The sequence below is a fragment of the Oncorhynchus clarkii genome, chromosome 12, assembly GCF_045791955.1.
Source record: "Oncorhynchus clarkii lewisi isolate Uvic-CL-2024 chromosome 12, UVic_Ocla_1.0, whole genome shotgun sequence".
Classification (NCBI taxonomy): domain Eukaryota; kingdom Metazoa; phylum Chordata; class Actinopteri; order Salmoniformes; family Salmonidae; genus Oncorhynchus; species Oncorhynchus clarkii.
Genome location: NC_092158.1, coordinates 20,406,412 through 20,418,760, shown reverse-complemented (window position 1 = coordinate 20,418,760; position 12,349 = coordinate 20,406,412).

The window sequence follows — 12,349 nt, the reverse complement described above, 5'->3', positions numbered from 1 at the left end:
GAGTATATGTTCACGAAGGTAGCTGGAAAACCTGTGTGTCTTCTGTGTGGAGAAAGTGTGGCGGTACTGAAAGAGTATAATCTGAGACGACATTATGAAACGAAACACGCGGACAAAAACAAGAATATGGACATGGAACAAAGGCTACAAAAGGCAGAGGAATTAAAACGAGGCCTCAAATCTCGACAGGCTCTGTTCAAAAAAGCCAAATCACAAGGCCAGGCTGCTGTCAAGGCCAGTTTTATTTTGGCAGAAGAGATCGCTAAATCAGCCCGGCCATTTACGGAGGGGGATTTCATCAAAAACTGCATGATTAAAGTTTGTGACGAAGTTTGCCCAGAAAAAAGGCAACTCTTTTTAAATGTGAGTCTGAGCAGAAACACCATTGCCGAGAGAGTAGACCAGTTGTCCATCAATCTAAAAGAGCAGCTTGTGAAAAAGGGAAAAGATTTTATTGCATATTCCTTGGCTGTGGATGAGAGCACCGACATTTCTGACATTGCCCAGTTGTCAATTTTCATCCGCGGAGTGGACTCCAACCTAAGCGTGACAGAGGAGTTTTTGGCTTTACGTCCTATGCATGGCACAACTACGGGGCATGATTTGTATGAAGAGGTGTCAAGATGTGTAAATGAGATGGAGCTGCCTTGGGAAAAACTCGTGGGTTTGACAACCGACGGAGCACCTGCGATGTGTGGACACAGGAGCGGACTGGTGGCGAAGATACGGGAAAAGATGCAAGAGGAAAACGCGACAGGTGAGCTGACAGCTTATCATTGTATCATACACCAGGAAGCGTTGTGCGGTAAAGCCTTGAAAATGGAGCATGTAATGAGCATCATCACGCGCACAGTTAACTTTATCAGAGCCAAAGGTTTGAATCACCGCCAGTTCAAGGCATTTCTGACGGAGTTAGAAACGGAGCATGGTGATTTGCCTTATCACACAGAGGTGCGATGGCTAAGCCAGGGAAAGGTGCTTCAAAGATGTTTCGAGCTTCGTGAGGAGATTTGTCTGTTCTTGGACAGCAAAGGGAAAGACACAACACAACTCCGAGACGAAATGTTTCTGTGTGAAATGGCTTTTCTGTGTGACATTACGAGTCATCTGAATGCAATAAACTTGCAGCTGCAGGGTCGGGATCGTGTCATCTCTGATATGTACAGTACAGTGAAGGCATTTAAAACCAAACTGACTCTGTGGGAGACGCAGATGCGGAAAGAAAATTTGAGCCACTTTCCCAGCTGCCAGACCATGAAAGAGAAGCTCTCTACCAGTGCGTTCCCGAGCACACAGTTGGCTGATAAAATAGGTATGCTTGCCGCTGACTTTCGACGCCGATTTGCTGACTTTGAAGCACAAAAAAGCAGGTTGGAACTGCTCGGTAACCCATTTGCTGTTGACGTGGAAAGCTCACCACCAAACCTCCAAATGGAGTTGATTGACCTCCAATGCAATGATGCACTGAGGGCAAAATATGCGGCAGTGGGTGCTGCGGAGTTCGCCCGTTTCCTCCCCGGCACAATGCCCCAGCTGCGCATCCAGGCTGCTCAAACGTTGTCTATGTTTGGCAGCACATACCTGTGTGAACAACTGTTTTCTTTGATGAACCTGAACAAAACATCACACAGAAGTCGACTTACTGCTGAACACCTCCACTCAATTCTGAGGATTTCTTCAGCTCAGAGCCTTACCCCGAACATTGATGAACTTGTGGAAAAGATGGGACACCACCAAGTATCACCCTCAACCTCAAACAAGTGAACATTACTGTGCAATCACATATTTAGAGTTTTTACTCAGTTCAAGTTTAAAAGTTAAAATTTAATATTTGTTTTCACTGCATGTTACTTCTCCTTAAACAAAGTGTTGTTTTTGATTAATAGATTTTTGCACTTTATTTTTTTGTATTTCAATCCAATTATATTTTAAAAATATTTCAGTTGAGTGGATGATAGAAAATTGCTATTATTGTTTTTTCTTTGAAGTAAATTTAGCCCACTTTTGCTAAAATAGAAAATATAGTCTACTGATGGTGCCTTGAATACCGGTTTCTTTCATTTAATGTTCATGTTATGGGGATATTTATATAAAGGAAATTTGTCTTTTGTGTCTGTTGAAAATTAAAGATTACTGACAGAGCCATAAGAAAATATTGCTTTATTTATCTGATCATATTGTAATATATTTGTTAGGTTTTCAGTAGGTTCAATTAGGTTCACTAGACTATATGCGTCATTTAAAAATTTTTCAATGAACATTCGAACAGTCCGGCCCTCGTCTTGTAGCTGATTTTTTTATTTGGCCCTCCGTCCATTTGACTTTGACACCCCTGGCCTACAGGGAGGAGGTGAGGGCCCTCAGAGTGTGCTGTCAGGAAAGTAACCTCATACTCGATGTCAACAAAACAAAGGAGATGATTGTGGACTTCAGGAAACAGCAGAGGGAGCAGCCCCCTATCCACAACGACGGCACAGTAGTGGAGAAGGTGGGAAGTTTTAAGTTTCTCGGCGTACACATCACGGACAAACTGAAATGGTCCACCCACACAGACAGCGTGGTGAAGAAGGCGCAGCAGCGCCTCAACCTCAGGAGGCTGAAGAAATTCAGCTTGTCACCAAAAACACACAAACTTTACGATCGAGAGCATCCTGTCGGGCTGTATCACCACCTGGTACGGCAACTGCTCCGCCCACAACCGCACGGCTCTCCAGAGGGTAGTGAGGTCTGCACAACGGTATCACCGGGGGCAAACTACCTGCCCTCCAGGACACCTACACCACCCGATGTCACAGGAAGGCCAAAAAGATCATCAAGGACAACAACCACCCGAACCACTCCCTGGTCACCCCGCTATCATCCAGAAGGCGAGGTCAGTACATGTGCATCAAAGCAAGGACCGAGAGACTGAAAAACAGCTTCTATCTCAAGGCCATCAGACTGTTAAACAGCCATCACTAACATTGAGGGGCTGCTGCCAACATACTGCCAACATACTGACTCTTAAGCCACTTTAATAATGTGTATAAGGTAGTTGTTGTGAAATTGTTAGGTTAGATTACTTGTTTGATATTACCGCATAGCCGGAACTAGAAGCACAAGCATTTCGCTATACACGCATTAACATCTGCTAACTATGTGTATGTGACAAATAAAATTGGATTTGATTTGATTCCCTCTGCAACTGGATCCTAGACTTCCTGAAGGGACGCCCCCAGGTAGGAAGGGTAGGCAACAACACATCTGCCACGCTGATCCTCAACACTGGGGCCCTTCAGGGGTGTGCGCTTAGTCCCCTCCTGTATTTCCTTATCACCCATGACTGTGTGTCCAAACACGACTCAAACACCATCATTAAGTTTGCTGATGATACAACAGTGGTAGGCCTGATCACCGACAACAACGAGACACCCTAAAGGGAGGAGGTCAGATTTGGCAGTGTGGTGCCAGGACAACAACCTCTCCCTCAGTGTGAGCAAGACAAAGGAGCTGATCGTGGACTATAGGAAAAGGCGGGCCATACCGGCCCCCATTAACATCGATGGGGCTGTAGTGGAGCGGGTCGAGAGTTTCAAGTTCCTTGGTGTCCACATCACCAACAAACTATCATGGTCCAAACACACCAACAAAGTTGTGAAGAGGGCACAAAAAAAAAAATCCCCCTCAGGAGACTGAAAAGATTTGTCATGGTTCCACAGATACTCAAACAGTTCTACAGCTGCACCATCGAGAGCATGGTTGCGTCACCACCTGGTATGGCAACTGCTCAGCATCTGAACGTAAGGCTCTACAGAGGGTAGTGCGTACGGCCCAGTACATCACTGGGGCCAAGCTTCCTGCCATCCAGGACCTAAATACTAGGTAGTGTCAGAGGAAGGGCCAAAAAATTGTCAGACTCCAGTCACCCAAGTCATAGACTGTTCGCTCTGCTAACACACGACAAGCGATAACGGAGCAACAAGTCTAGGACCAAAAGGCTCCTTAATACCTTCTACCCCCAAGCCATAAGACTGCTGAAAATGTATCCCCCCTTTGGTTAATTTAGTAAATATTTTCTTAACTCTATTTCTTGAACTGCATTGTTGGTTAATAGCTTGTAACTAAGCATTTCATGGTAATAGACTTTGATTTGAAGAGTGTAGTAGATGGGTCCAGGGTGAGGGATCCTAAGAAGATCCCTGTGAGTAGGCTGAGGTCAATAGAGAGTGATAGGAATAGCATGTCCTTCACTAAGGTTGTTTTTTTGGCTTCATGGCCATGGTTGTCAACTGTACTGCAGGAATTGAACAAAATTCACAGAGAATAGATGTTGTGATGGCAACTGCAGGGAAGGACTTAGGTGTACGAGAGTTTACTGCAGAAGAGTTAAAAGGTGTTTTGAACGATAGTGTCCCATCCTCCCAGGCTGCTGGCCTGGTGTAGGATCAGATAGAGCCAAAGTAATGGAATAGTGATGATGTTTTAATGGGTGTAGGGTTAGTTGGTAAGGCATTTTTTTCACAAAGTGTAATGAATTCATACTACAGAATAGTAGTGTGGTACACAGCCAACACGGTGGTGGCATGCACCTATAAACTTTTTTTCATAATACTTAAGAAGAAGAACAGTGGAAGAATTTAGAGGGAGTCATCAGGCTAGCAAGTCCCAATCCTAAACCCTAATCTAAACCATAACCTTAACCTAACCTTAAGCATTTTAAATGTCAACTTCAATGGGGTAGGGACGTCCCAAGGATCGTGATAGCAAGGACCATTTCCAAATAGTTTTGTAGCAAACAATCTGTGTATTTGAGCAGTAAACCTAAAAGCGTCCGCATACATAGGTTCGATTGGGTCTTAGCCGAACTCGGCTTGTTGAAGCAACCGTCTGTCACGCCCTGGCCTTAGTCATCTTTGTTTTCTTTATTATTTTGGTTAGGTCAGGGTGTGACATGGGGGATTTATGTGTTTTGTCTGGTCTAGGGGTCTTTGTATGTTTATGGGGCTGTTTCCTTTCTAGGTAGTTTGTAGGTCTATGGTTGCCTAGATTGGTTCTCAATTAGAGGCAGCTGTCTATCGTTGTCTCTGATTGGGAACGATGTTTAGGCAGCCATATTCTGTGGGTACTTTGTGGGTGGTTGTCTTTTGTCTTTGTGTCATTGTACCAGATAGGACTGTTTTGGTTTTCACATGTGTTGTTTTGTATTTTGTAGTGTTCTCGTGTATGGTCTTGATTAAACATGTTGAACTCTAACCACGCTGCATTTTGGTCCTCCTCTCCTTCAACGGAAGAAAACTGTTACACCGTCTGTGTTCTCATACTCCCAAAACACTGTTGTTTGAAAAACAAGAAAAAAAAATGCAATATTACCGTTGTTGGTCCCTCTTGAGCCACTATAGCAACAACATAACCGGGAACACTTCCTCAGAATAGTAAGAATTAATATAAGAAATCAAAAAATCTGTCATTCATTTTGAATTTTTGCAAAGGAGGTCTTAGTGATGCAATTTTATATCTAGCTAAGAGGTTTGGTGCAGTGTTTCTCAGGTGAATTTTTTTAACATAAAAACTACTACTCTCGTTGAATGACAAACTAGGAGTAGTACCCTTGACCAATCACTGACGAAAACTTGTGTCCAAACTTTGACTTGTCTCATGTAGCCTAGCGGTTAAGAGCGTTGGGCCAGTTACTGAAAGATCACTGATTGGAATCCCTGAGCAGACTAGGTGAAAACCTGTCAATGTGCCCTTGAGCAAGGCACTTAACCCTAATTGTTCCTGTAAGTTGCTCTGGATAAGAGCATCTGCTAAATGCCAAAAATAACAAATATGTATGCACGAATAGCCAAAGAAATTAAATGCTGAAGACCGACACGAACAAAAGCTAAAATGTTGTCCCAATATGTGTGTGAACTGTTTTGACTGGGAAGCATATGGTACGCTATAGAAGCAGAATGAACTCTTGGTAGGTGCATCTGTGAAAGTCGGACACTAGTGGTTTTCCAACAGCAAGGCTCATCAAACATTTTGGTGTGGCAGGGTAGCCTAGTGGTTAGAGCGTTGGACTAGTAACCGGAAAGTTCAAATCCCCGAGCTGACAAGGTACAAATCTGTTGTTCTGCCCCTGAACAGGCAGTTGACCCACTGTTCCTAGGCCGTCATTGAAAATAAGAATTGGTTCTTAACTGACCTGCCTAGTTAAATAAAGGCAAATAAAAAAGAAAAGTGTTTTTTCTTAAAGTTGCCAGGATGTCACTTGTCCTACTTATACCAGTACACTCATAACAACTTAAATCATTATGAAACTTGTATTCGATAAAATAAGCCACATTTACCAAATAAGCCAGAAAATTTTTTGGTAATACAATTTAACACTCATTGAACTTCATACAAAAATGTGATTGGTGAGAAAAAAACATCCTGAAAAAACACTACCTGCTGGAGATGACAGATTTTGGGCCCAGTGATCCCTCTGGCTTCTCTTCTTTCTCTGTCACAAAGCACCTTGTTCTTCTAAAAGCCCATTTATACTTGATCCGAAAATGTGGTCAGGGGCACCATATGGATAGTGTGACGCAATTGCGAAGCCTCCAGAGGCATGCAGAAGCCAAATTGAGCTCTGTACCGCATTGCTGTGTGCCGCCCAAATAAATGTTTTCTACCAATCCGTGGTACCGTGCCATCCCAAATATAAAACAGGAAAGTTTGATCAAGCGAATTGAAAAATGATTTTGACACCCAAAAGTCAAAGAAATCCATGTAATATAGGCTACACCTTCACAATAAATCAATTATTTATTTTAGACATGATTGGAAGAAAATGTAGTCAGTTTCAGAAGAACAGAATAGCAGACTGAGTTGTCCTTATGTTAGGTTCTGATCTGGCTATGCCAAATGGCTGTGGACTACACAAGTTCATTTAGCAGACAAGATTTTCTTAGAATTCCGTGGCATTATTTTATAGTATGAAGAATACAATTGAACAAAGTTGAATAAAATAGAAAGGATATTTTCTCCAAACGATTTGAGGGAGTGCGCACATGCGGCTATTCTGTGTCGAGCGGTTCACAACGAAATAGGTATTCCTATATGCTCTATTTAGAGTTATTGATGTTATTAATGCAACTTTAGTTGTTCTACAAACGTTGGGTTATGTGTGCAGTAATATGAGTGCAGTAATGTCTAACAAGTAATATCTAACAAATTACACAACATATACCCAATACACACAAATCTAAGTAGGAATGAATTAAGACTATATACATATATGGACGAGCGATGTCAGAGCGGAACGGACTAAGATACAGTATAATAGTATAGAATACAGTATATACATATGAGATGAGTAATGCCAGATATGTAAACATTATTAAGTAACTAAGATACGTAGAATAGTATAGAATACAATATTTTTATTTATTTATTTTATTTCACCTTTATATAACCAGGTAGGCTAGTTGAGAACAAGTTCTCATTTGCAACTGCGACCTGGCCAAGATAAAGCATAGCAATTCAACACATACAACAACAGAGTTACACATGGAATAAACAAAACATACAGTCAATAATACAGTAGAAAAAAAGAAAACAAACAATATATATACAGTGAGTGCAAATGAGGTAAGATAAGGGAGTTAAGGCAATAAATAGGCCATGGTGGCAAAGTAATTACAATATGGCAATTAAACACTGGAATGGTAGATGTGCAGAAGATGAATGTGCAAGTAGAGATACTGGGTGCAAAGGAGCAAGATAAATAAATAAATACTGTAGATAGATAGATGGGCTGTTTACAGATGGGCTATGTACACGTGCAGTGATCTGTGAGCTGCTCTAACAGCTGGTGCTTAAAGCTAGTGAGGGAGATATGAGTCTCCAGATTCAGTGATTATTGCAGTTCGTTCCAGTCATTGGCAGCAGAGAACTGGAAGGAAAGGCGACCAAAGGAGGAGTTGGCTTTGGGGGTGACCAGTGAGATATACAGTGCCTTGCGAAAGTATTCGGCCCCCTTGAACTTTGCGACCTTTTGCCACATTTCAGGCTTCAAACATAAAGATGTAAAACTGTATTTTTTTGTGAAGAATCAACAACAAGTGGGACACAATCATGAAGTGGAACGACATTTATTGGATATTTCAAACTTTAACAAATCAAAAACTGAAAAATTGGGCGTGCAAAATTATTCAGCCCCTTTACTTTCAGTGCAGCAAACTCTCTCCAGAAGTTCAGTGAGGATCTCTGAATGATCCAATGTTGACCTAAATGACTAATGATGATAAATACAATCCACCTGTGTGTAATCAAGTCTCCGTATAAATGCACCTGCACTGTGATAGTCTCAGAGGTCCGTTAAAAGCGCAGAGAGCATCATGAAGAACAAGGAACACACCAGGCAGGTCCGAGATACTGTTGTGAAGAAGTTTAAAGCCGGATTTGGATACAAAAAGATTTCCCAAGCTTTAAACATCCCAAGGAGCACTGTGCAAGCGATAATATTGAAATGGAAGGAGTATCAGACCACTGCAAATCTACCAAGACCTGGCCGTCCCTCTAAACTTTCAGCTCATACAAGGAGAAGACTGATCAGAGATGCAGCCAAGAGGCCCATGATCACTCTGGATGAACTGCAGAGATCTACAGCTGAGGTGGGAGACTCTGTCCATAGGACAACAATCAGTCGTATATTGCACAAATCTGGCCTTTATGGAAGAGTGGCAAGAAGAAAGCCATTTCTTAAAGATATCCATAAAAAGTGTTGTTTAAAGTTTGCCACAAGCCACCTGGGAGACACACCAAACATGTGGAAGAAGGTGCTCTGGTCAGATGAAACCAAAATTGAACATTTTGGCAACAATGCCAAACGTTATGTTTGGCGTAAAAGCAACACAGCGCATCACCCTGAACACACCATCCCCACTGTCAAACATGGTGGTCTTCAGCAGGGAAAGGGAAGATGGTTAAAATTGATGGGAAGATGGATGAAGCCAAATACAGGACCATTCTGGAAGAAAACCTGATGGAGTCTGCAAAAGACCTGAGACTGGGACAGAGATTTGTCTTCCAACAAGACAATGATCCAAAACATAAAGCAAAATCTACAATGGAATGGTTCAAAAATAAACATATCCAGGTGTTAGAATGGCCAAGTCAAAGTCCAGACCTGAATCCAATCGAGAATCTGTGGAAAGAACTGAAAACTGCTGTTCACAAATGCTCTCCATCCAACCTCACTGAGCTCGAGCTGTTTTGCAAGGAGGAATGGGAAAAAATGTCAGTTTCTCGATGTGCAAAACTGATAGAGACATACCCCAAGCGACTTACAGCTGTAATCGCAGCAAAAGGTGGCGCTACAAAGTATTAACTTAAGGGGGCTGAATAATTTTGCACGCCCAATTTTTCAGTTTTTGATTTGTTAAAAAAGTTTGAAATATCCAATAAATGTCGTTCCACTTCATGATTGTGTCCCACTTGTTGTTGATTCTTCACAAAAAAATACAGTTTAATATCTTTATGTTTGAAGCCTGAAATGTGGCAAAAGGTCGCAAAGTTCAAGGGGGCCGAATACTTTCGCAAGGCACTGTATATCTAGCGAGTGCTATGAGTGGGTGCTGCTATGGTGACCAGTGAGCTGAGATAAGGCGGGGCTTTACCTAGCAGAGACTTGTAGATAACCTGTAGCCAGTGGGTTTGGCGACAGGTATGAAACGAGGGCCAACCAACGAGAGCGTACAGTGGTGGGTAGTATATGGGGCTTTGGTGACAAAACGGTGGCACTGTGATAGACTGCATCCAATTTGTTGAGTAGAGTGTTGGAGGCTATTTTATAGATGACATCACCGAAGTCGAGGATCGGTAGGATGGTCAGTTTTACGAGGTTATGTTTGGCAGCATGAGTGAAGGATGCTTTGTTGCGATATAGGACACCGATTCTAGATTTAATTTTGGACTGGAGATGCTTAATGTGAGTCTGGAAAGAGCGTTTATAGTCTAACCAGACACCTAGGTATTTGTAGTTGTCTACGTATTCTAAGTCAGAGCCTTCCAGAGTAGTGATGCTGGACAGGCGAGCAGGTGCGGACAGTGATCGATTGAATAGCATGCATTTAGTTTAACTTGCATTTAAGAGCAGTTGGAGGCCACGGAAGGAGAGTTGTATGGCATTGAAGCTCGTCTGGAGGTTAGTTAACGCAGTGTCCTAAGAGGGGCCAGAAGTATACCGAATGGTGTCGTCTGCGTAGAGGTGGATCAGAGAATCACCAGCAGCAAGAGCGACATCATTGATGTGTACAGAGAAGAGAGTCGGCCTGAGAATTGAACCCCGTGGCACCCCCATAGAGACTGCCAGAGGTCCGGACAACAGGCCCTCCGATTTGACACACTGTCAGAGAAGTAGTTGGTAAACCAGACGAGGCAATCATTTGAGAAACAAACCAAGGCTGTTGAGTCTCCGGATAAGAATATTGTGATTGACAGAGTCGAAAGCCTTGGCCAGGTCGATGAATAAGGCTGCACAGTAATGTCTCTTATCGATGGCGGTTATGATAATGTTTAGGGCCTTGAGCGTGGCTGCGGTGCACCCATGACCAGCTCTGAAACCAGATTGCATAGCGGAGAAGGTACGGTGCGATTCGAAATGGTCGGTAATCTGTTCGTTAACTTGGCTTTCGAAGACCTTAGAAAGACAGGGTAGGATAGATATGTCTATAGCAGTTTGGGTCTAGAGTGTCACCCCCTTTGAAGAAGGGGATGACCGCGGCAGCTTTCCAATCTTTGGGAATCTCAGACGATACGAAAGAGAGGTTGAACAGGCTAGTAATAGGGGTTGCAACAATTTCGGCAGATAATTTTAGAAAGAGAGTGTCCAGATTGTCTAGTCCGGCTGATTTGTAGGGGTCTAGATTTTGCAGCTCTTTCAGAACATCAGCTATCTGGATTTGGGCGAAGGAGAAGTGGGGGAGGTTTGGGTGAGTTGCTGTGGGGAGTGCAGGGCTGTTTACCGTGGTTGGGGTAGCCAGGTGGAAAATATGGCCAGCCGTAGAAAAATGCTTTTTGAAATTCTCAATTATTGTGGATTTATCGGTGGTAACAGTGTTTCCTAGCCTCAGTGCAGTGGACAATGGGATGAAGTGCTCTTATTCTCCATGGACTTTACAGTGTCCCAGAACTTTTTTGAGTTTGTGCTACAGGGTGCAAATTTCTGTTCAAAAAAGCTAGCCTTAGCTTTCCTAACTGCCTGTGTATATTTGTTCCTAACTTCCCTGAAAAGTTGCATATCACAGGGGCTGTTCGATGCTAATGCAGAACGCCACAGAAGGTTTTTGTGCTGGTCAAGGGCAGTCAGGTCTGGAGAGAACCAAGGACTATATCTGTTCCTGGTTCTACGTTTTTTTTAATGGGGCATGCTTATTTAAGATGGTGAGGAGGCACTTATAATATACTTTTGGTTGCATACTCCGATTCATGGTTGCTGCCATCTTGCTAGTTCAATTTTTTGACTGGAAACAAACATTCTCAATGGGCTGTGGCTTCCACCACCATATCTTCTACAGCGTCACTTGTTCTCACAACTCTTAATTGCCTCTGCATAGGACAGGGATGGGCAACTCCAGTCCTCTGGGGCTGGAGTGGTGCCAGACTTTTCCACCCATCCCTAGCAAACACAGCTGAAGATCATGATTAGTTGATTATTAGAGTCTATCTTCAATGTACTCCATGCTCTTCACCCAGCTTGTGGGTGGTTCTATTGTCGACCAATAATTAGGGTGTTGTTGTTTGACCTACACAAACCTGACCAAAGACATGACTGAAACAGGAACAAACTTTGCCACCATTCATGTATACAGTGGATAGATACAAATGAATGTGATATTTTACACTCTCTCTCACTAATTGATTGTGCAATGTACACACATTTGACTTCAGTTTGTGAGTGTGTGATAAAGTACTTAAGTAAAAATACTTAAGTACTACTTAAGTAGTTTTTGGGGGTATCGGTACTTTACATTATTATTTATATTTTTGAAAACTTTTACTTCACTACAATCCTAAAGAAAGTTATGTCATTTTTACTCCAGACATTTTCCCTGACACCCAAAAGTATTTGTTATATTTTGAATGCTTAGCAGGACAGAAAATGGTCCAATTCGCACACTTATCACGAGAACATCCCTGGTCATCCCAACTGCTTCTGATCTGACAGACTCACTAAACACAAATGCTTTGTTTTTAAATTATCTCTAAGTGTTGGAGTGTGACCCTGGCTATCCGTAAATAAATATAAAAATAACTAATTGTGCCGTCTTGTTTGCTTAATATAAGCAATTGTAACTATTCATACTTTTACTTTTGATACTTAAGTATATTTTAGCAA